General features: G+C 51.9%; 1 protein-coding gene across 4 annotated transcripts in view; it reads left to right on the forward strand.

The window, feature by feature from the left end:
* The window catches only part of SDK1 (sidekick cell adhesion molecule 1), a 973914-nt gene that overhangs the window by 888239 nt on the left and 61146 nt on the right, over window positions 1-24529 (forward strand). The gene's annotated exons all lie outside the window — the stretch shown is intronic.

Consider the following 24529-nt stretch of genomic DNA (forward strand, 5'->3'; position numbering starts at 1 on the left):
GGAGCTCTGCCTGAGGGTCCACCTGCACCCAGGGGTAGGATGTCAGGATCCAGGGGGCTCAGGGCACCTGGGCAGGCCCTGAGACCGAGGCAGACATCCAGAGAAAAGAGCTTCAGCAAGCCGTAGGGAAGCCAGGGGTGGTGCGGGAAACTGGGGAGTCGCGCCAGGGCCAGCCAAGCGGCAACGGGACTGGATGCCCAGAGCCCAGCTCCAGCTCTATGCCCAGCGCCCGACTCCAATTCTATGCCCTGTGCCTGGTTCCAGCTCTATTCTCAGCGCCCGGCTCCAGCTCTATGCCCAGCACTCGGCTACAGCTCTATGCCCTGCGCCCGGCTCCAGCTCTATGCCCAGCACCCGGCTCCAGCTCTATGCCCAGTGCCCAGCTCCAGTCTAGGGTCTGTGCTGTTGGTGTCTTAGTTCCTTCTCACACTGCTGTAAAGGGACGGGATAATTTATAAGAAAAGATGTTTACTTGGCTCACAATTCTGCAGGCTGCGCAGGAAGCATGGTGGTCTCTGCTTCTGGGGCAGCCTCAGGAAGCTTCCAATCATGGTGGAAGGTGAAGGGGGAGCAGGCATCCCACATGGCACAAACAGGAGCAAGAGAGCTCGAGGGGGAGGTGCCACACATTTAATGACCAGATCTCAAGAGAACTAAGCCATTCATGAGAAACCCACCCCCATGTCCCCATCCCCTCCCGCCAGGCCCCACCTCCATGTTGGGGATTATAGCTCAACATGAGATTTGGGCAGGGACACATCTAGGCCATATGGGTCTGTCACTGTGGTAAGATGCATATAACATGTAAACCATTCTCCATGTGCAGTTCAGTGGCATTCAAAATGTTGAGCAGCCATCACCAACATCCTTCGCTGGAATTGTCTCTTCTTCCCAAACAGAAATCCCATACCTTTAAGCAGGCCCCCTTTTCCCTCTTTTCCCATCCTGGGCAGCCTCTCACTTACTCTCTATCACTGCAAGTTCACCCCTTCCCCATACTTGGTACAAATGGAGTCCTGCGATGCTTGTGTTTCTGTGTCTAGATTCTTGCCCTCAGCATGAGGTTTTTGAGGTTCACCCGGGTTGTAGCAGATGTCAGAATTTCCTTCCTTTTCATGGCTGAGTAACATTCCATTGCATGCATTTACCACATTTGGTGTGTCTGCTCCTCCAGGGATGGACACTCGGGCGCCTTCCGCCTTTTAGACTTGTGAGTGTGCCGCTGTGAGTGTGGGGGAGCAAAGGGCTTTTCAGCAGTGCGGAGCTGAGACAGCCCAGGTGTGGGGAGGCAGCTGCAGAGGCTGCAGGTGAGCCCAGCCTCTGAGGTTAGCATCACGGTGTCATGTGGCTTCTCCCTTCCCCGCTGGGCCCCCGTCTCCCTCCCCTCCGAACATGTGCATCCCTGCTCCAGCCCCGCCTTCCAGAGGCCTGCCCTCCTGCCCCACCTCCTCCTCAACACACCCACGCCCTCCATGTGACTCATCTCTGCCCAGAGGCCTGGACCCTGCCACCTGCACCCTTTGCAGTCCCACAGAAGGGAAAGGAAAGCCTCCTTGCTGTGCCCATGCCACCAAGGCCTTTTCCATGCACACACACAAACTCCACGTGGCCACACCACACTGCTCACAGAGCTTGAAGGCGGGTGCTGAGAGTCAGCAGAGCTGGTTCCCACAGCGTCACACCCACTCAGAGTGCCCTGTGCAGCCCCTCCAGTTTAACTTGGCTGAGGCCTGAAGCACCCTTTATGCATTTTTTTTTTTCTTTTTCTGAGATGGTGTCTTGCTCTGTCACCCAGGCTGGAGTGCAGTGGCGCGATCTCAGCTCACTGCAACCTCCATCTCCCAGGTTCAAGAGATTCTCTTGCCTCAGCCTCCTGAGTAGCTGGGATTACAGGCGCCCGCCCCCACGCCCAGCTAATTTTTGGTACTTTTAGTAGAGGCGGGGTTTCACCGTGTTAGCCAGGATGGTCTCAATCTTCTGACCTAACAATCTGCTTGCCTCGGCCTCCCAAAGTGCCGTTTAGGCTTTTATCCCCTGAGGAGCAGCTGCCGCTGCCCCAGGACACCCTCCAGGGCTTCCTCTCTGGGGAGCCCTTTCTGTCCCCCTCCCTCTAGGCGGGGCTCAGATTTCTCCTCTGTGCTATATCCTAGGTGCTTTGTGCACAGCTCTGCCTTCCCCCCAAGCAGCGGGGCTGTCTTCACTCTAATGCTGCTCCTCCCCATTAGACCAAGGCTGCTTCATCCCGAACAGCTCCTCACCCCAGGATTATTGCCAGAGGGGCTCAGAATATCTTTGTCATTCAGGCAAATTGAGGTTCCCAAACTTCCACAGGGCAGGAGAGCAGCCGGGGAAACCCTGCACCCAGGGACGTGTCCTGGAGACAGGGCCTCCCAGATGCGCCGAGATGAAGGCAGGTGCAATCAGTGTCTAATAGCAGGGCTGCAGCGAAGGCTAATCAGAAGCTCCTCATCCTGAGGAAGGGGAGGGAGAAGGAACAGGTGGCCTCTGTCCCTGTAACAGCAGATAACACAGTCACCATCTGCCACACAGGCACTCATGTTCTGAGCTGGTCTTTCCATGGGGCTCCTTCCTGGGGCTCCTGGCAGTAGGGAGGGAGAGGCAGAGCTGGTGAGGGTGCACAGGCTGGTAGAGGCTGTGTGGCCACTTTAGGGCCCTGGCAGATGGGGAGCAGTGCCAGGAGCCGGGGTTCACACAAGGGGATGTAACCGCACAGCAGGCTCCTCCTGCCCGCTGCACAGACAAAACCAGTTCACTGAGCCCATGGTATTGCAGTAAAGACAGAGTTTAATTAGACCCCAGCCACGTGGGGGAACCTGAGTTATCACTGGAGTCAGTCTCCTTGAGGGCTCAGAGGTTAGTTTTTTCCAGGATAGTTTGGTGGGCATGGGGGCTAGGGAGTGGGTGCTGCTGAATGGCTGGGGATGGCGTCACGGGGTATAGAAAACGGTCCTCATGTGCTGAGTCCACCTCTGAGGGGGGCCACAGTACCACCTGAGCTGTGAGTCATGGGTCCAGGTGGGGTCAGTCCATTTTCAGAATGCAAAAGTCTGAAAAGCATCTCCAAAGATCAATCTTAGTTTCTATAATAGGGATGTTATCTTTAGAAGCAACTGGAAAAGTCACTAATTTTGTGACCTCTGGTCACATGACTCCTGAGCAGTGAGGGATTATAGCTTACAGGCCGGGCGCGGTGGCTCACGCCTGTCATCCCAGCACTTTGGGAGGCTGAGGTGGGTGGATCACCAGGTCAGGAGTTCAAGACCAGCCTGGCCAACATGGTGAAACCCCATCTCTACTAAAAATACAAAAAATTAGCTGGGCATGGTGGTGCACGCCTGTAATCCCAGCTACTCGGGAGGCAGAGGCAGGAGAATCGCTTGAACAGGAAGCAGAGGTTGCAGTGAACCAAAATCACGCCACTGCACTCCAGCCTGGGCTACAGAGCAAGACTCCATCTCAAAAAAAAAAAAGAAAGTGTGCTTACATTTTAGCCGAGTTCAGGCTTCTCCCATACTCCTAATCTCTCAGCCTTTTCTTAGTTTTACAAAGGCAGTTTCCACCCCCAAACGAGGAGGGGGATTGGCTTTAGGGAAGGACCGTTATCAGCCTTGCTCTACGTTAAACTAAAAACTAACTTCCTGGACATGGCCCCTGCATCCAGGTCTCTGCTCCGCCCCACTCATCGGATGTGGCTTGGCTCTTGTACACCCAAAACAACTCACACATCTCCTGCATCAGGCCTGGCAGTGCCACCCCTGCAGGTGGACATCTCAGCTGTCGTTCAGCCTCAGCACACTCCTCCAGGTTCTGTGTTTACACTGCAGAGAGTTTTCTGGAAGGAGAAAGCCAGTTCGCCATTCCCTTTCTAGCCTCTGCTTCTCGCAGCCCAAGTACCTGTGTTGTAATAACCCTAATCTGCTGAGGAGAGGCACTGCTAGCATATTGACTTAGAGCAAGTAGGCCTTCAGAAAAGGAAATTAAATTGGGCCAGCTTCCGTCCTCTCGGCTGGAAGCTTCAGAGCACCACAAACTCGTGGGCCCAAAATGCTCAAAGGCTTTTATGAAAACTAAGACTCTGCCGTGGTCCCATAGGTAAGCGTGCACGTCCAAGCGTCAGCTCTACCGTTTACTGCCTGTGTGACCACGGGCAAGTCACTTAACCCCTCTGAGTCCAGCCTTGAGACCTCGGGCTGATGTGAGGAGACCTGTGAATGAGGAGACTCAGGTTCTGGCTTCATTGCTGCCACTAACGCGCCTGTCCTGCTCACAAGATGAGTATCCAGAATGTACCTGGCCCAGGGTCAGCCCCCAGTCAGTATTTGGTGAATGAGGGGGACCCTGGGTGAGTGACTCGGTTTGTCTGGCCTCATCTGTAAAATGATGAAATGTTCAGAGTAGATGATCTCTGGGTCCCCTGAAGTTCAAATACATGATACTTAAATCTGTTTAACCTCAGAGAGAAAGGATAATTTTTAGATTTTTAGCTGAGATTGATGTACAAGCCCAGACATTACAAATTGGTAAAAATAATACATCGGTAAGGACTCCAGTATGCAGGAGGTAGGACCCAACGCCAACAAGCTTAAGCTGAAAGAATCATTATTAACTCCTGCACCAGAAGAGTTGCGGAGCCTGGAACAGCTTCAGGCATGGCTGGATCCAGCACCCCAGCGAGCTGCTCCATGTGGCCTCTTGGATCCACTTTCCTCCTAGTTGGCTCCTTCCTTGGTCAGGTTCTTCATCAAGGTGGCCATACAGCTCCGGGCACAGAGAGCTTCCCTTTTCTGCAGTGGAAGTCCACTGGCTGTCTTCAGCCTGCCTTTAGTTGAATATCTGTCCCCAAACTAGTTGCTACAGCCAATGTCCTGAGGTGCCCAAAGCCAGGGAGATATCATCTCTACCTGGACCACCTGGGCCAACTGAGGCGAGAGGGTCCCTAGAGGAGATCCAGTGCCAGTCAGAAGAAGGGGACTCGGGCATTCACCACCACAGCTGTCCTGCAGTACTGATGGACAGAGTTTGACTAGGTGGCCAGAACTTTTTCTGGTGGAGGTATGGGCAGTGTCTGTGGGTTCCTCAGCAGGAGAGCTGCTCAGGTGACCCAGCCAGAGTTTGGGGCTCAGCTCCACGTTCCACAGTGTTCCAGGCACTGTGGGGTGTAAAGGAACCACGCTCCAGCCTTCAAAACACTCACTATTCATGGATGGGCCCAGGTCTCAGGATAAGCCCGTACTCCTGCCCAGACCCCAAGCAGGCATCTCAGCCCCTGCCTGTATTTCCAGAGCCCCCAGGCTTTCCCCTCCTTGAGCATGTGCCCTCTCACCCATACCAAGCTGTGTCTGCCTGGAATGACTGCTCCTGACTCCCGTCCCTGGGAGGACACACAGGCCTCCCTCCTGTGCAGCCCTGCATCCACGGTAGCCCTTGGAGGGGCGGCTGTCTTCTCTCCCAGGCAGAACTAGCTGTTTCTTCCTCTGCTCCAGTACATGCCGCATACATAGCTCTTCACATATCCACCTGAGGACTGATCTTTATCTCTCTGAGCTCCACGAGGGCAGGGACCCCTCTTATCTCCAGAACCTTAGCATAAGCCCAGAACACAGAAAACATTCTGAAGATGTTAGAGGAAGGTAGGGAGGGAGAGAAACACATTTAGACAGGAAGGAAGGGAGGGAGGGAGGGAGGGAGGGAGAGAAACACATTTAGACAGGAAGGAAGGAAGGAAGGAAGGAAGGAAGGAAGGAAGGAAGGAAGGAAGGAAGGAAGGGAGGGAGGGAGGGAGGGAGGGAGGGAGGGAGGGAGGGAGGGAGGAAGGAAGGGAGGGAGGGAGGGGAGCAACAAGCATAGCCCAGGCCACCGGCCCAGAGGCACAAGTGACTGAGTGACCCCTGAGCTCTAAGTGGGGATGGAGTGGCCCCGGGGCCCAGGGAGCTCAGGGAGGGCCTAAAGCAAGGCTTCCTGTCCAGAGGTGCCCGGCCCAGCTCTCCTATTTGCCCTGCAATTACTGTCCTTTCCCAGGAGCTCTAAAACAATTAAAGCTTTAAAACAAAACAAAACAGCAAAACTGGCCTCACACGCCAAATAAAGCCTGTGGTTTTCTGTTCATTTCTGAATCCATGCTGACTGAAAACTGATCCAGCCCCAGATGTGTCGTGAGGACACTAGGGGCAGGCAGGTTCTACCCACTCTGCCCTGGGGGTCCTGGCACAGAAAAGCATGGCCCCCAGCCCAGCTCCCGGGAACTGCAAGAGCGAGACCCTCTCCTAGAACAGGGCCCTCCAACACCCACACTGGCCACTGGGACCCTTTGTGCACCTTTGTTATCCCAGGGTCACTCTTCAGCCAGAGTTAGTGGCAGCTGCCCAAGGACAGAGCCTCCAAATAAAAAGAGGTGCCGTGTCCCCATGCAGGCCATCTCCTTGGAGCATGTGGCCTCATGGTTCCCTCGACCCTTAGCTCGTCCCCGGAGCCAGCTCACCTTCCCCGCCTGCTGAGCCCTGCCACCGATGGTTCGGGTCACTCGGCGGTCCTGGAGGCTTCTGGGGCCTACAGCTGGGAAGCTGGGTTGGGGTGAATCAGGAGGAAGGGCTGCCATCAATGAATAAAGCCCCCCGGCTGCTCCAGCTTCCCAGGGAGAGACCAGAAGCCCCTAGCCCACCTCACCAAGCCCTCAAATGCTGTGAGCACGCCTGCTGTCTGCCCAATGAGTCTAGGAGGTGCCTCAGAATCTCCTGGGCCCCTGTAGACAGTGTGGGCACAGGCATGGCCCTTCTTTGGGGAGGAAGGTGCCCCTCCCAGCCTCCTCCAAGACAGGCTTTCTCCAGATCTTGCCCTGTGCTTTGGGGCCTAGTCGTAGCCAGACCTGGGATTGCCACCCCTGGCGTCTGTAGCCTCCTTCTGGGGGCTGCAAGTAGTGGGGGCTCCAGCATGTCTACGTAGGAGGGGCTCAAGAGCCACACTGGTTCAGAGTAGGGCTTGGGACCCATCTTGACTGTGTTTGCAGCATGGGTTGTGTGCATGTCGGGTGCATTATGTCTGTGTGAGGGAGTGTGGGAGAGGACAGGTGGGCTCGCTGCTACATGAGGCATGGGGGCCAAGGCCAGGGAGGAGGCAGGGGGCACCTGATGGAGTGGGCAGGGCTGGGTCCCAGGTGGGGGTAAACCACCATAGATAACCCACGGCATTATTACCGTTATTTTCCATCGTTCAATACATTTGCACAAGGCTATGGGTCCAGCACCTTGCTATTAGAAATGAAGCTACTTTGAACACTGTTACAAATCTTTTCCAATATCTCTGATGCCTGCCTTGGGATAAAATGCTGGAAGCAGAATTTCTGGTCCAATGACATGAACATTTTTCACCTTTGAAATACTTCAACTAATTGACACCCTGCAGCGGTGACCAGATACAGGCCTCAGGGTGCATTCCTCTTTCCTCCTGCTTTTAAATCTTTCCTAGTTTATTAGGCAAGAAGGTATCTCATTATTATTTTCCTAGATGGGCTTTTAAATGACTGGTCTGTGATTAGATGCCTGTGGAGCTCATGGTCATTTTTCTCACGGGGGTCTGTTACAAGGTAAACTGAGACACAAAATGTTAGAAGAGTTTATTTGAGCAGACAGCAATTCATGAATCAGGCAGCACCAGTCCAAAGGTGGTTTGGGGTTCTGTGAAGGGAACACAAGGGGAAGGTTTTTATGGTGTGAATGTGGGAGCTGGACAAAGAAAATTTGATTTAAGAGTATGTTGTTGCCTTCTTTGGCCTCAACTGTTAGAAAATCCCTAGTTGTACTGGTTTTCATGCTGCTGATAAAGACATACCCAAGACTGGGTAATTTATAAAGAAAAAGAGGTTGAACGGACTCACAGTTCCACGTGGCTAGGGAGGCCTCACTATCATCGTGGAAGGCCAAAGGCACGTCTTATATGGCAGCAGGCAAGAGAGAATGAGAGCCAATCCCTTATAAAATCATCAGCTTTAGTGAGACTTATGCACTACCACGAGAACGGTATGGGGGAAACCACGCCCATGATTCAATTTCTCTCACTGGGCCTCTTCCGCAACATGTGGGAATTATGGGAGCCACAATTCAAAGTGAGATTTGGGTGGGGACACAGCCCAACCATATCACTAGTTGTATATCTGCCTTTAGTTGCATATCTGTCCCCAAACTAGTTGCTACAGCCAATGTCCTGAGGTGCCCTCAGTAAGTTGTTGGCAGCTTCTGATTGGTTGGGCTTAAGTTTTGTTTTTTTTTAATATGGGCATTTACAAGAAATAGCCCAGGTTAAGTTTTGTTTAGGTTTGCAGAACCAGCAAGGTCAAGGTTGTCTCCGTGGCTTAACGGGCTTTGCTCAGGGGATTCTCAAGCCTGGTCTCCATTTTATTTTATTTTAATGGGTCTCAGTGTTTTGTGTTGATTTCTTAGAGCTTCTTATATATTAGGGATATCATGTTTGATCATGTTTGTGGCAAATACTTTTCCCTTTCTGTTGTCTGTCTTTAATTTTATTGTGTTTAAATGGTTGTGTGCTCAAACCTCCAGATCTGAGGCATCTCTCCTTCCCATTTTGAGACAAAGTAAATATTCACCCAGACTTTTTTTTCATAATTTTCATGGTTTTATATTTTCCATTAAACTCTTTCATCCTCCTGGAATTAATTCTGGAGCCTGGCATGAAGTGAGCTTCTAAATAGATCATTTGTTTCCAGAGAAGTTTTTTCCCCCGAAACCATCTATTGATTTTTAATTGCTTTGTGATGCGTCTTAATCATGTTTTAAATTCTTACACACAGTCAAGTCTGAGGACATTCCTTCGTTCCACAGACATCTTTACTGTTGCCCTGGTACCTCTAAAGCTTTCATTTATATCAGTTTATTACACATTTTTTTCATGTTTAGGAGAGCTTGTCTTATTCCTCTTTGTTTTCTAAAATTTCTCAGCCATTCTATGAATTTTACAATCATTTTGGCAAGTTCTCAAAAACAAATGTTCCTGGGATTTCGATGGAAAGGTATTAAATAGTAAAGGGATTTGGAAATCCTCGCCGTCCTCCTCCTTTTCGTCTATTCATGCTTGCTCCTGGGAGCTGGCTGTCCCTCCGGCGCCGTGCTACTGGGCTGGCAGCGCTCCTGGTGCAGGTCCTGCTGTTGCTTGTCGAATCATTCCTGGCAGTTTTATTGCGGCAGTTGCTGTGAGCCTGGGTATTGTGACGGCTTGTCCCTGCTCTGCCCACCGCCGATCGCAGCTTGAGGCTGAGTCTCACATGCTTACTCAGGCATGTTAAATATTAGTCCGGCAAAAAGAGCAACGTAAGTTTTCCCCAAAAAGGGAGCCAGGACTTGCCTTTTTTCTACACCCAATGGGGAGTGGCTGCCGAGCTCAGATGAGAGCCGAGTGTCCAGCACTGTGGCCTTTAGCCCCGCAACTTTCACCAAAAAGAGAAGACAGACAGATACCCACGCTCAGCATTTAAAATCACTCAGCGGGCCGGGCATGGTGGCTCATGCCTGTAATCCTAGCACTTTGAGAGGCCAAGGCAGGTGGATCACTTGAGGTCAGGAGTTCGAAACCAGCCTGGTGAAACCCCATCTCTACTAAAAATACAAAAATTAGCCAGATATCGCTTGAAACCAGGAGGCAGAGGTTGCAGTGAGCCAAGATTGTGCCACTGCACTCCAGACAGGGCAACTGAGCGAGACTCCGTCTCAAAAAATAAATAAAATAAAATGACTTGGTGGCTTTAGGTGGCATTTGGTTGCTCCTGGTGTACATGTGGCTGTGGAAGACAGGAAAGTGTCTTGAAAATATGTGTTTGCTCTTTTTAAGAATGAAAAAATTGTCATACAATATGGGTCCTACCTTTCTTCTAAGTGCTCCAAGTTTTTAATTACTGTTGGTTGGAATGAGAGAAAAAAAATAGCACAGCTTCTAGCTGTTTCAGCTCCCCCTAGTGAGAAATAAAGCCAGTCCTAGTGCCTATTAAGTGAAATTAAAAGGCTTCAGTGATGCCAGTTTGAAAACATGTGTTTGTAGGGAAGAGTGAATGGCACCTGTTTACAGGGTAATTAACGTCACAACCCCAACTTCACAGGCTGCACTGTCTCTTCATTGACATTCTGAGGGCTCCTTGGGTAATTATTAACATATCACGCGATAACGACATTGTGCAAACCACAGGCCGACCCTGTCATTTCTGCGGCCACAGTCTCTCCAACTGATGCCGGTGGGCTGTGCTGCGTGCACGGCCGTCTACACGGTGCTGGATGATGGATAAACATCTGCCGAGAGCCTACTGTGTGCTGGGCACAGATCGTCACCATCCCCTGGGTGGGAGCCGTTGCTCCGGTTCACAGACGAGAGTGATGAGTCAGCTTTATCCGGAGTCTGCAGGGGGCTCGCTGGGCTCCGTCCCACCCTCTGGGCTCCAGCTCCTGTTGTTTCAGACGTTCCCTTCCTGGGCTTCCTCCCACGCTCTGGGCTCCAGCTCGTGTTGTTTCAGACGTTCCCTTCAGGCACAAATGCACTAAGAAGCCCTCGCCAAGGAGTGCAGAGTGGAGAGATCCTGGGATGCAGGTGCCTCCACCGTGGGGGGATTCTCCGGTGCGCCGCACCTGGCCCACAGCAAGCTGTGCACAGGCACTGCTGAGTGACTGGGAGGTTGGCTCACCCCTTCCCCATGCCAGGGAGTATTTCAGGACTCACCACTTCCTTCAGGCTCTCTGCAGCACTCTTGCTGAAGGGCGGGTGATAGGAGCAGCTGCTCAGAGAACTCCCAGGATGGAGCTGTGGTGCCCCCAGGCAGACACAGCCCTCCGAGGGAGGATGGGCTTGACACCAGCCTCATCAGTGCTGGGCCGGAGGGCGGGGAGGCTCCGTGCCCACAGGTGTGAGCCTAGCCCGACCTCTCTGGGCGGGGGCTCTCAGGGAAGCCTCTGGGGCCTGTGTCCACCCATCCTCTACACTTCTGCTGGGGTGACCCTTGTGAAATGCAAATCCCATCTCCTCACTTTCTGTTTCCACCCTTCAGGGGATCCCTGTTATGTATGGGGGAAAAATCAAGTTCACTCCCGAGACTGGCCCCCGGGGCCCTGAGGTCCTGCCAGGCCCACCCCTGCGGCGGTCACAGTGGGTGTCCTCCTGGCCTCCAGGCCCTCCCCCCGCCGAGGTGACGGTGGGTGTCCTCCTGGCCCCCAGGCCGGGGTTCCCGTTCGTGCTCAGGCTTCACACACACAGCCCGGCAGATGCCGGTGCCCAGGAGACCTTGGTGGCGGGATGATATTATTACTCACCTGATTTCCATCACTGTAGACAAAGGTTGTGGAACATCGTTCGGTGCCCACTGCTGCATTTGGAAAGGCTCCCTCACCTCTCACCATCCTGAGTTTCACTCCTGAGCCAGCTTCTCTGGGATCCCTCCAGGTTGCCACACTGGCAGCCAGTGGAGGCCTCTTTCTTCAGCACCCACTTGGCTCAGCAACTTGCTGGCACTGAAGGGAGCGAGAAAGCCCCCAGGTACTGTCCTGCCCTTCAGCTGCTCCCCGAGGCGTGAGCCCGCCCTTCAGCTGCTCCGCCAGGGAGAGGGAGGATCACCAGCCTGGGCCTTTGTGACCTTCTCTGGGGTTGAGCCTGCAAGGGTTGGGGTCTTCTGTGAGTGGCAGAGCTCAGGGTGGACAGGGGGCTGCAGGTGGGCTCTGCACCGCAGGAGAAGCTGGGCTATCCCCACAGAGGAAGGAAGCGCCGTCTCCACAGATGTGGCCACGCAGACCGCCCCTCCCAGGGCCCTGCATCCCGCACAAAAGTGGGGTTCACACCCAACCCACTGTTGAGAGTGCACCCAGAACAGCAGATTTGAAAGGGCTTTGACAGCAGTTTCTCACCCCACCCCCAGGCCTCTCTCAAACCCTCGCCCTGCTCCTCCTTTCCAGCCACACTCTCCCCGAGAGAACTCTTCCCCTCTTTGCCTGTTTTTCTGTTGTTTAACTTCTAGTTAGGGAAATCTCAAGCATACACAGAAGGAGACAGACAACTGCAGGCGCATCACACTCCTCACAGACGGCCTTAGTGTGCTTCGTAGATACTGTGTCAGTTATGGAAGGTTTGGGGCAGCCCTGCTGTCAGTGCCATTTTCCCAACAGCACGTGCTCACTTTGCGTCTCTGTGACAGCATCTTTTTTGCAGTAAATTTTTTGTTTGTTTGTTTGTTTGTTTTTTATTGAGACGGAGTCTCGCTCTGTCGCCCAGGCTGCAGTGCAGTGGTGCTATCTTGGCTCACTGCAAGCTCCGCTTCCCGGGTTCACGCCATTCTCCTGCTTCAGCCTCCCAAGTAGCTGGGACTACAGGCGCCCACCACCACGCCCAGCTAATTCCTTGTATTTTTAGTAGAGACAGGGTTTCACTGTGTTAGCCAGGATGGTCTCGATCTCCTGAACTCGTGATCCACCCGCTTCGGCCTCCGGAAGTGCTGGGATTGCAGGTGTGAGCCACCGCACCCAGCCAGTAAAGTATTTTTTAATTGAGGTATGTACCATGTTTTTTCAGAGAATGCTTTGCACATTGAACAGGTTATGGTATAGTAGAAGCATAGCCTTTATATGCACTGGGAAGCCAAAACATGTACATGACTCCCTTTTTCAATGATCTGGAACCAAACCCACAATATCTCCAAGACCCACTGGTGTCGAGAACACTCCTGCACTCACCACCCAGCTCAACCACAAGGCACTATGGCCACTCTGGTTTCATCCCAACATCCACCTACGCCCCTCCCATGAGATCCTCAAGCAGCTCTCAGACATCATATATAGAGGTTTACAACATCATATTATTTTATTCACAAATACTTTTACTATATATCCCTATAATAACTCTTTAACATATGTATTAGGATTCTCTAGAGGGACAGAACCAATAGGCTATATATACAAATTTATATATAATATATAAATATTTTAAAATATTTATATAAAAATATATTAAAATATATATAATATATAAATATATTTATATATATATATATATAGGGGAGTTTATTAAATATTAACTTACATTATCACAAGGACCAACAATAGGCTGGGATGTTGCCACTACTGGGGATGAGGAAGCTGTTCCTTCTGGCAAAAAAAGTTCATTAGAGTTTACAAGCTCAGTGTCCTCAGCTTCATCAAGGTCCTCCCACACATCCCCATTCCAAGTTGCAGAGTCCCATTCTTTTTCAGTCAATCCCCTCACTTTAATAGTAGACACCTGGCAAGGCTGTGCATGCACCTTAACTTGCAGGTCAGCCACTCACATGGTAAGAGCTTGTGTCTGTTTTTCCACAATTTCAGCTCTTTCTCTACAGGAGTGAAGACTCCCACTCAAGGCAATCTTAGCAGATTTGAGACTCAGTATCTGCTTCTGAAGCTAGGAGACAGAATCCCTGAGTTCATCATTTTCTTTCATCACTTTGTGCACTGAACTTAGGAGCAACCAACCAGCTTCATTATGTTTCTTGGTTCTCCACACATGGTCAAAGGTATTATGTATAGAGTCGCTAAACCCCTTGCCTCTCACGAACAGTGAATGAGGAGTGTCAAATGCATTTATTTTGCATAACTCTCTAAACAATTCACGCCAAGGACTGTCAGCGTTCTCCATAATACTAGAAGTGGAGTCCTTAGCATTTTTGGATCTAATCATATTAAGCAGCCAACTCCAGAAACCCCAAAACCAACAGAAGGACTCCATCCTGAATATTCTGTCTCTCTAGAACCACTCCTGGTACCAAAATCTGTATTAGTCAGGGTTCCCTAGAGGGATGGAACTAATAGGAGGTATATATATATATATATACTCCCATATATATGGGAGTTTATTAAGTATTACCTTACACGATCATAAGGTCCCACAATAGGCTATCTGCAAGCTTGAGGAGCAAGAAGATCCAGTCTGAGCCTGAAAACTGAACGACTTGGAGTCTGATATTCAAAGGCAGGAAGCTTCCAGTATGGGAGAAAGATGTAGGCTGGGAGGCTAGGCCAGTCTCACTCATTTCACGTTTTTTCTGCCTGCATAATATTAACTAGCAGCTGATGAGGTGGTGCACACCAGCTTAAGGGTGGATCTCCTTTTCCCAGCCCACTGACTCAAATGTTAATCTCTTTTAGCAACACCCTCACAGACTCGCCCAGAATTAATGCTTTGAATCCTTCAGTCCAATCAAGTTGACACTCACTATTAACCATCACCATCTATAACTACAAAGTCATTCTTACACCTAGGAAAATTAATAATAATCACTTAGTGTAATCGGTTATCTAGTCAGCATTTTAATTCCCCTGGAATTTTCTGCTCTGACAGCCCACGGTTCTGTCCTTCTAGACTTGTCAGCCCCAACCTATGCCATTGAAACCATGATGCAAATCTATGAGCTGCTTTAGAAAAAATAAATTTGTATTTTTAATTGGCATATAATAATCATATACATTTATGGAGCACAAAGTAATGTTTACCATGTGGAATGATTAAATCAGGCTAATTAGCATCTGCATCACATCACATTCTATCATATTTTTGTGGTGAAAACATTTAAAACCTACTCTTCTAGCAACTCTGAAATGGTGCACCGTATTTCTTATAGTCACGCGATGCACTGCTTGTTGCAGTGTCCAGTGGGTGCTCGCGTCCCCAGTCTTGCCCTGGCCTTCAATTTGAGGCTGACTCCTTGCCTGGTTTCCAGAGCACTGTGCCCTGGCTGCTGCAGCTCCGCTTCTCTCTGGGGTTCCTTGGGGCTCAGCTTTCCCCCGGTCCCTCCCCTACATGACTCTCCATCCTCAGCTGCCTCTGGAGCCACAGCTCCCAAATGAGTCTGGTCTTGTCCTAAAGAGTCCGGGGAAGGAGAGAGGCAGCCCTTGTTAGCCAAGAGTCAACATCCATCTGATAAATCCTCTCCGAACACTTCGCTAGGTACCGTGAGAAGCACTGGCTCATGAGGTAGGATCTGTGTGCCTGGGATGGCATCAGCCACTTGTCCTCACGTGGTGCATGGTCTAGAGCAGGCCACGGGCAGGTCAGCAGGCAATTCCAGCCCTCAGGGTGGGCTCTGTGCTGGGGATGAGCCCAGAGCACTGTGGGGGTGAGCAGCAGGGCTCCCCGGGCAGTGCCTGGGCCTAGAAGGGCTCCCCTGGCCAGGTGCATCCAGGCAGAGACTGGGGGAACCCAGGCCTGCAATTCCCATGGTCTGCCTGGCATCTCTGCTGGGCGGACCCACAAGTTCCTTGACCCAACTTGTCCAAAATTGAGTTTCTGTATAGTAGCCAAGAGCAGGCACTTAGAAGCCAGAATGCCTAGGTCTGGCTCCTGGCTCTGTCCCCATAACCCTGGGTAAATTACTCCGCCTCCCTGGGGCTCAGTCTCCTTGCCTGCAGGGCTGCGGAGAGGACCGGATCCAGAGAGGGCCCTCGAAGCAGTGCTGCAGGAGCTCTGCCTGGGGATAAAGCCATCGCTGCTCCTCCCCAGCCCCTTGGCAGCAGCAGCCACAGTGGCAACAAGCCTGCTCACATGTGCCCTGGGAAGGGTGCCTCTACCCACCCCAAAATCCATGACAGAAACCCTAGCCTCAGCCCAAGTCTCCCCACCACACCCACTCATTACATACTGTCAGAGGCTGCTTTTACCCTAGGAAAGCAGAGTTGAATAGTTACAGTAAAGCCCTTCAGTCCTTCAAAGCTTACCACCCTCACTCTCTGGACCTTTACTGGAAGTATCGTTAAGTCCAAGCTTAGAGAAGCATCATGGACCTTAGAGCAAGGCAGATTCAGGTTCGAATCTAGCTCATTATGGAGGGTGTGACTTAACCCCTTGAGGCCTCAGCTTGCTTGGTTCCCTGGTCACTGCCACTGGTGGATTCCAGGCCCTTGCCAACAGGTCCGCCTCTGCCACTCTTCTCCCTGTTGCGGCCCCGCCCTCGCTCAGACCACTCTCTGCAGCCTGTGTCCTTGCAGAAGCTCCTCTGGGCTGGGTCCCCACACCCTGTGCACTCCCTAGCTACAGCCAAAGCCATCTCTCTCATGTACAGCTTTGACTGTCTCACTCTCTGCTTTCAAACCTTCCCAGAGAAACCTCTGATCTCTAAAGCCATTCAGTCCCCTGGACGTGCTGCGCCATCTCTCCCAGGCCTTTGAACACACAGCCCCTTCCACCTCAGCTGCTGGCGCCTCCCTGCCCCTTGCTCTCCACGCCGTTAACTCTTCTCTCCACTGTTCAAGTCTCTGCCTGGATGCACCTGGCCAGGGGAGCCCTTCTAGGCCCAGGCACTGCCCGGGGAGCCCTGCTGCTCACCCCCACAGTGCTCTGGGCTCATCCCCAGCACAGAGCCCACCCTGAGGGCTGGAATTGCCTGCTGACCTGCCCGTGGCCTGCCCTAGACCATGCACCACATGAGGACAAGTGGCTGATGCCATCCCAGGCACACAGATCCTACCTCATGAGCCAGTGCTTCTCACGGTACCTAGCGAAGTGTTCGGAGAGGATTTATCAGATGGATGTTGACTCTTGGCTAACAAGGGCTGCCTCTCTCCTTCCCCGGACTCTTTAGGACAAGACCAGAGATGCTAAAGCCATAGCTAGGAAAGTCAGGCCCTGGAATGAGACCGTCTAGACTTGAACTCCAGCCTTGCTTCTTGTTGGAGCATGCTATTTAACTTTTCATCTTATTAAACAGAAATAATGGGAGTGGCCTCCAACGATCTGCTGTGCAATCCACACGGGTAAACATGAAACCTTAGCCTCCTCTCCCACCTGGGGTTAGAGCAGCAAGGAGACCCAGGCTGGCCAGGACAGAGACTGGTAGTACTTTGCCTTCGTTAAGAGTTCTCCAGGCCGGCCATGGTGGCTCACGCCTATAATCCCAGCACTTTGGGAGGCTAAGGTGGGAGGATCGCTTGAGCTCAGGATTTGAGACCAGCCTGAGCAATGTAACAAGACCTCATCTCTGGAAAAAAAAAAAAAAAAGAAAGAAACAACTCGATGAGTATGGCAATGCATGCCTTTAGTTCCAGCCACTTGGGAGGCTGAGGTGGGAGGATCGCTTGAGCCCAGAAGGTCGAGGCTGCAGTGAGCTGTGATCATGCCACTGCACTCCAGTCTGGGAGACAGAGCAAGACCCCATCTCAGAAAAAAAAGTTATTTGAAAACATTCTCCCGCAAGGAGAAAAAGAATGGATACTTCGCGGTCAAGGCCTAACAGCCAGCTAGGCCAGACTCGTGTGAGGCTGTAAAACCCCATCTGCAGCTTCTGCGATGGTGTACAGGGGAGCAGAATGCCTGGTGTCAGGCTCACTGTCCTGCAGCTCTTTGCTGGTCTGGCCTGTTTCTCCCACCCTCGTTTGCTCCTGGGTCTTGTAAACAGTGTTCCTTTGACCTTCCCCTCGAGGACCAGAGATCACCTGGTGTCTGTGTCTGGCGCAGGCGCTCCTGGCCTTCGGATGTGGGAGGACTGTAAGAATCTCAGGGAGACCCCCACCCACTGCTTGCGGTGGTCTCTTTTGTCATAGACGACAGGTGCTTGCCACACGCAAGCAGAGGCAGGGCTTAAAGGTTACTCTCATTTCTCAGGTGAGAAAAAGCAAAGTGCAGATGGTTTCAGAGGGTCCTCCAGGAATGCTCAGCTGATCAGTGGGACCAGGACGCACAGGCCTCACCACTGCATCTAAGGCAGCGAGGCCCTGTGGAATCAAATCAGCACTGAGACAGAGGGCTTCAGGACGTGGGCACTCGGCGTGAAGCCAGCCTGTGCCCTCCTGGCCTTATTTGCCCCATAGGGCCTCTCATGTCATGTCACCTGCCTCTGCAGAAATGTCCTGTAACTCCTGTTACCTGCAGGGTGTCACAGAAGCGCCACCTTCTGCTAGCGGCCCAAACCCATCACACACCTCTCATTTGCCCCTCACAGGGGTCCCAGAGTGGCCAGAACCTACTGCCAGTTCCCACTGCACTCCTGACAGCTCTGGGGTTAAAGAATTGGGACAAAGTCGCAAGGGTGTTGGCTGGGACACCTGGGCCAGGTGCCTTGAATTCTGCCCCAGGGCTCTTTGCACTTGACACACCAGCTCACAGTCAAGGCCTCTGCTCTCATCCCAGCCCTCCTGCGCTTCCTTCCTCTGCCTCAGAGCAGGATCTGCAAACAGCTCAGGAGCCAAGCCTAGCCCATTACCTGTTCTTGTAAATAAAGTTTTATTGGAACACTGCCACACCCATGCATGTTGTTGGAGGCTGCTTTTGCCATAGAAGGTGGAGTTGAATAGTTGCAACAAAGCCCTTACATCCCACAAAGCTTAACATCCTTACTATCTGGGCCTTTACCTAAAGTTATGCAACTCCCACCTTAGAGAAGCAGCTTGGACCTTAGGGTTAGGCACATCCAAGTTCATATCGAGCTCATTCTGAGGCCTCTGACTTAACCCCTCGAAGCCTCAGCTTTCTTTTTCTTTTTCTTTCTTTTTTTTTTTTTTCTTTGAGACAGGGTCTTGCTCTGTCACCCAGGCTGGAGTGCAGTGGCGTGATCTCGGCTCACTGCAACCTCCGCCTCCCTGGTTCCTGCCATTCTCCTGCCTCAGCCTCCAGAGTAGCTGAAATTACAGGCACACACCACCATGCCTGGCTAATTTTTGTGTTTTTAGTAGAGACGGGGTTTCACCATGTTGGCCAGGCTGGTCTCGAACTCCTGACTTCAGGTGATCCACCCTCCTCGGCCTCCCAAAGTGCTGGGATTACAGGTGTGAGCCAGCGTACCCGGCCTCAGTTTTCTAAAAGGAGAATACAATCTTTCTCCAACAGGTTGAATTTTGCGTGTACAAACTGCATATAACGCAGTTAATGAGTTAGGGGCTGTGGATTGCACCATGGAGGAACACCACCGGTTGTGATGCTGTCATGATCTGTGAGGACCCGGATCTTCCTGTGATGGGGACTCACTCTACAGGCCAGGAAGCAAACAGTCCGCAAGCCGCAGAGCCGGTTGGCTCGAGCAGCTTTTAACTTTGTTTATCATAACAGTGGGTGATGATGGCTATTGAGCTGATAAGAAAGTGGAAGCACTATTTCCTGATGATGGGAAGCAAAGATCATTACTGGACGAAATCAAACGCCAGAGTTGTCTAGCAGTATTGAGGGTTCAGAGCTAACCTTTTAAATGGAAATATCTATAGGACAAATATGTTATCATGAGTCTGAAGCTCTCTGGCCTCATCCTCCTTTTCCTATGGAAACAACTGCTTTTAAAACACAGTCTTTAAAGCCACTCGGTTTGTTAGGATTGCAGCTGCCGTATCATAGCAGAGCAGACTAAGGCCATCCCCCAGGGCTATGGAAGGAGTGTGTCCCCTGCCCCAGCCGTCCACACCTGTGCTGCTCTCAACGCCTCACCTGGAGTGCTCTGCCTTTCTCTCCAGACATCCCTGTGCTCAGTTGGAACTTAGAGCACACAGCAACTCCTCCTCTTCTGTGTTCTTGAGGCACCTGTACTCAGCGAACCACTCAAATTAACCCATGCACAGTTCTACAATTCTGTCATCCTCACTGACACACCTGCCCATAAAAACCCCATCTCTACTAAAAATACAAAAATTAGCCGGTTGTGGTGGCAGGCGCCTGTAATCCCAGCTACCCAGGAGGCTGAGGCAGGAGAATAGCTTGAACCCAGGAGGCGGAGGTTGCAGTGAGCCGAGACTGTGCCATTGCACTCCAGCCTCTGCAACAGAGTGAGACTCCATCCCGCCCCGCCCCCACAAAAAAAGGCCAGGAGCATCTCTTAGATTTCTTCTGTGTACCTATAGTGCCCCGCCCAGAGCCGGGTCTGGCTGTCTGTAAAGACATGTGGACCCTGACAGTGGGTTATCACCTGCACACCCACACCATGAAATCCAACATTCATGGCAAGGGCTGCACCAAACTCCAGGCAGTCTTGGAGACCTCAAAATGTGCAGAGGCTTGACTGACGCCGGCACCTTCCTAGAGGAGCTGGAGCTACAGCTGGGATGTATCAGTCATCTGTTACCACGTTAACAAATGATCCCAGCATAGCAACCTAAAACAACACACATCTCCTACTTGGTTTCTGTGGGCTGGAAATCTGGGCACAACTTAGGTAGGTCCTCTGCCTCAGGGTCTCTGGCACAGTGTCAACCAGGCCTGTGGTCTCTGAAAGTTCGACCGGGGAAGGATGCATTTCCAGGCTCACCCATGCAGTTGCTAGTGGGATTCCATTCTTCGTGGACTGTTGGACTTGAGTTCCTTGCCATGAAGGGCCTCTCCATGGGGCCTCTCACAACATGGCAGCTGGCTTCCTTAGCATGGGCTGGCCAGACCACAAGAGCGGGTGAGCAGGAGAGATGGCACAGGCACTTGTTGCTGAGTCACAGCAGTGCCACATTCTACTCCTTAGAAGCAAGCCACGTATTCAGCCCACATTCAAAGGAAGGAGATTCCCAAGGGCGTAAGTACCAGGAGGTGAATCTGCAAACAGCCCAGGGGCCAAATCCAGCCCATTACCTGTTCTTGTAAATAAAGTTTTATTGGAACATTGCTACGCCCATGCATTACAGATTGTTGGAGGCTGCTTTTGCCATAGGAAGGCAGAGTTGAATAGTGGCAATAAAGCCCTTACATCCCTCAGCTCATGTAGGGACCTGAAGCTCCTGGTGGGCAGGGCAGATGGCTGCTCGGATGGCTGGGGTGCATCAGGCACCGTGTCCTTTGTTCCTAGGGCTATGCACTTGCTCAGACACAGGGCTCTGCGTTTCCTGGGTTGCCCGCTCAGGCTCTGCCCCTGTCTTTCTTGTACTTCTGCCTTGAGTCATTGCTCTCTGTCTCCAACTCTCACTTGTCCCCACCTGAGTAGAAGCAGGGTGATCCCTTTAAACCTCCTGATTCATTGAGAAGGCCTCCCAAGGTGCAGAATCACCCAGAACGGAGCCTGTCTCCAGGTCCCCCTGCTCAGGGGAGCAGATTGCTAGCAAGATTTGCCGAGAAGGTAAATTAGATCAGAGAATTCTATTTCTATTCTATTCCAGTTCCACAGGAAATCAGAAGGAGAATCTCACCAGGAAAATGTCATTAAAGCAAACTGAGGAATATACAATTTTTAAAAATCATATAAAGAAACCATTATTATATTAAAACATTAACATTGATTCTCAAATTATCCATTAAAACCTTGCTTTACCCAAACAGTCAGTCAATGGGCTACAGAAACTGAAGGTAGAAATCTGACATGGTCTATCCTGGTCCAATACTGCTCTAGCCACAGCAGGTGCCTGGCATGGCACAGGGTGGCTCTAGTGACAGCAGACACCCAGCATGGCACAGGGTGGCTTTGGCAACAACAGATGACTGGCATGGCACAGGGTGGCGTTGGCAACAGCAGACACCCAGCATGGCACGGGGTGGCTTTGGCAACAGCAGACGCCTAGCATGGCACAGGGTGGTTCTGACAAGAGTAGAGACCTGGCGTGGCACAGGGTGGCTCTAGCAGTAGGATGACCACCTGTCTGGTGTGAACCTAACATGCACCCCGTGTTCCCACCCCTCTACTCCTTCTCCTTCCATCTCTATAGTCAGCAGTGCCCTTGCTCCCTGGCCCACTGTCACATCTCAAATCATCCCTGTTATTTAAGGATCAGCCAGATGTTCTGCTTTCCAGGAAACATCCACATCCCTAGCTGGACATGCTCTCTAGGCCCCGACCCTGTCCCCAAACTCTGCCTGGCACCGTGATTATTGTGATGTGTGTCCCTCTCTGATGAAACTTGTCTTTCACATCTGGTGTCCACCTATCCCTCAGCCCGAGGCCTAGACCCTGATTAATATTCAGGAAGATGTTGGCAGCGTTAGGCTGGGATAACAAACAGCCTCCAAGGGCTGGTCCCACCAGTGGTGCTGGTCCCTCCCGCTGCCGCCCTCCGAGGGCCGGCATCGTCTCTTCTGCTACCTGCTGTTTTCGTCCCAAGACTCTGGCTGGGGGAGCAGCCCCCGTGTGACTGGCCAGCCTCAGGGCTGCTGGAAGAGAAGGTTGCAGGCCATGTGACTCTCCAGAAAGTGAGTTGTTTGGTCACGTGAGGCCAGAGGGGAAAATGTGCAGTCCTCCCTCAGTTGGAGTGGCCGCCAGTCCTAGGGCCGTGTCGCTGTCTCCAGATCAGATGGATGACCTTCTGCCTGGTGGATGGTGAATGTTTTGAATGAGTGAATGTTTTGAATGAGGCTGAATGAATGAGCATCATTCTCCCTGCAGAGTTAATTCCTACAGCTCTGAAACCTTTCCCTCACTCTCTGAAGCCTCCACTGCTCCACCAAATGCCATGTAGAGCCGTTTTGTTTTGTTTTTTCTCCTGAGATTTGAGCCACACCGGTGCCTGTCCAGCTGCCTCACCTTGCAGCAGAGGTTCCTAAACCCTGAGGTGAGGGGGCTGCAGCCCAGGCCTGCTGTGCAGGGCCCAGGTTTACCCTGGGTCTGGTGGGACATGGAATTAGAACCATGAGCTGCTGGTGCTCTCCACCCACCAGCAAATTAAGACTAAGTCAGGGCAGCCACTGTGTCCCAGCGGCTGCTTTTGATCCAGCTGAAGCTCACTGGCCACTTAGGGACGGCGAGCCCAGGGAGGTTGGACGAGGCAACAGAACGCTGTCCTTGCTGCTGTTTGGGGCTTGGCTGTAGCGTCCAGCCCACCCCTTCCCACAGAGGCAGGAGGCCCCGGGAGAGCCACGCCGTAACCCGGCTCAGCCCCCAGTGCCCAACCATGCAAGGCCATCCAAGCAACCAGCCAGAATTCCAGAACATTTCAGAAATGTCAGGAATTCCATGATGGCTGTCAGGTGAGGGTCCCTCCAGAGGTTCAGAAAGCTTGTCTCTCATTGCCTCGGCAAGATCCCTCTCCAAGGCCGCAGAGGCCCCCTGGCGAGGGTACAGGACCCATCACACCAAGGACCTGAGTCACTCAGCTCTGCGATGGCATCACAGCCTTAGCATGAGACCCCAGAGAAAACCCCAGCTTTGCACCTTACCCTTTAAATGCCGGTTGCAGGCAATCTCCCTAGCCGCAGACACCAGCAATTGCCGGTCTAAAATGCTTTTTAAAAATAATTTCATGTATTTTTTTTTAAAGTTTCCAACCTGGTATGTATGTCATCCTTACACCGCAAATGCTAAGGTGGGAAAACAAAAAACGAACGACAGTCAGATGCTCCATGGCTCCCAAATTGCACACGCTTTACGGAGAATGAGAGTTGCACCGGGGCTTGTCAATAGCAGAGCCTTCCTGAAAGTCAGGTTCTCCTGTCAGGGTGGAGACCCAGCGGCTTTCAGGAGCAAAAAATAAGTCTCCAAACCGATGTGCTTTGCTCAGTGTTGACATACATTTCTCTCTTCCCTGCTGGTGTCAACAAAAAATGCTTCGTTGCCTGCAGTAATTTTACGGTCCAGAAGTGCCTTGCTGTAGCGTTGCTGGTAGGCACAGCAGTGCAGCTCAGCTGCCTGAGACAGGACCAGGGGCCTTTGCCCAGCTCGTGTCCACCCCAGAGAAAGGGGCATGCAGGCCGTTAATTTGTGGAGGTTCACCTGGAGCTCACAGATTCCACCAGTTCCTACAGGCGGGTATCCAAGTCCAGAGCTGTCGTGGGAGCGCTGAGTTTGGCCATCTTTGGAAAGAAACCCTGGGGGTGTCGCGGGGGGAGGGCGATGTCTCACCGATTGCCAGGATAATGGCCACGCTCAATTTTGCCTTTCACATTTTAATTGTACAACAGTAATTTTGCAGTGGAGTTGCCGATGGCAAACATGCAAAAGACATTAACTTTATTTATGTTTTGGATTATTAATGTGGCTGTTAAAATTCCTCCAGTTAGTTTTGATTGAATTGTTTTTTTGTGTGATTCTGTTGTTTAATGGAGCGGTAAATAAGAATTTCTGATAATGAGGCTGAGCATCTGTCACAACAACCTGGTGTGGGCTATTAACATTTCCATTAACGGCAGGGTGGGCAGTGATAATATGGAAACCACACAGTTAGAACAAAATAAATAGTTGGTGTCAGGCTGAGTGGGTGTTAATTACTATTTTATTCTGCGTTGGGGGGAGAGAGCAGAAAGTGGGGAGGGGGTGATGGGGAAGGGGCGAGTCCTGAGGTCAGTCTCTCCCAAGAAGGCCTCTCCAGAGAGCCGGGTGCTGGGCCATCTCCCCTGGACAGCGACTGTTTTATCATCTCCATTGATGGTCCTTAAAGACACTTGGTCAAAAGGCTGCACTCCTGGGCCACAGCCCCGGTGGCAGGCGGAGAGGGGTGCTCGGCTGGCCTCTGCCTCCGGGAGCCAGGCTCCTGCACAGCTGCCCTGGAGCTCCCCAGGGCCCAGCTCATGGACAGCCGGGAGAGCCCCAGTGGGAGGAGGGAGTAGCAGAGAATAGGCCATTAAGAGAAAGTGCATAGTGTGGAATTCAAAGATAGTGTGAAGCTGGCACGGGGCAGACAGGACA

Source organism: Symphalangus syndactylus, chromosome 9, assembly GCF_028878055.3.
Source record: "Symphalangus syndactylus isolate Jambi chromosome 9, NHGRI_mSymSyn1-v2.1_pri, whole genome shotgun sequence".
In the NCBI taxonomy this organism is placed as follows: Eukaryota; Metazoa; Chordata; class Mammalia; order Primates; family Hylobatidae; genus Symphalangus; species Symphalangus syndactylus.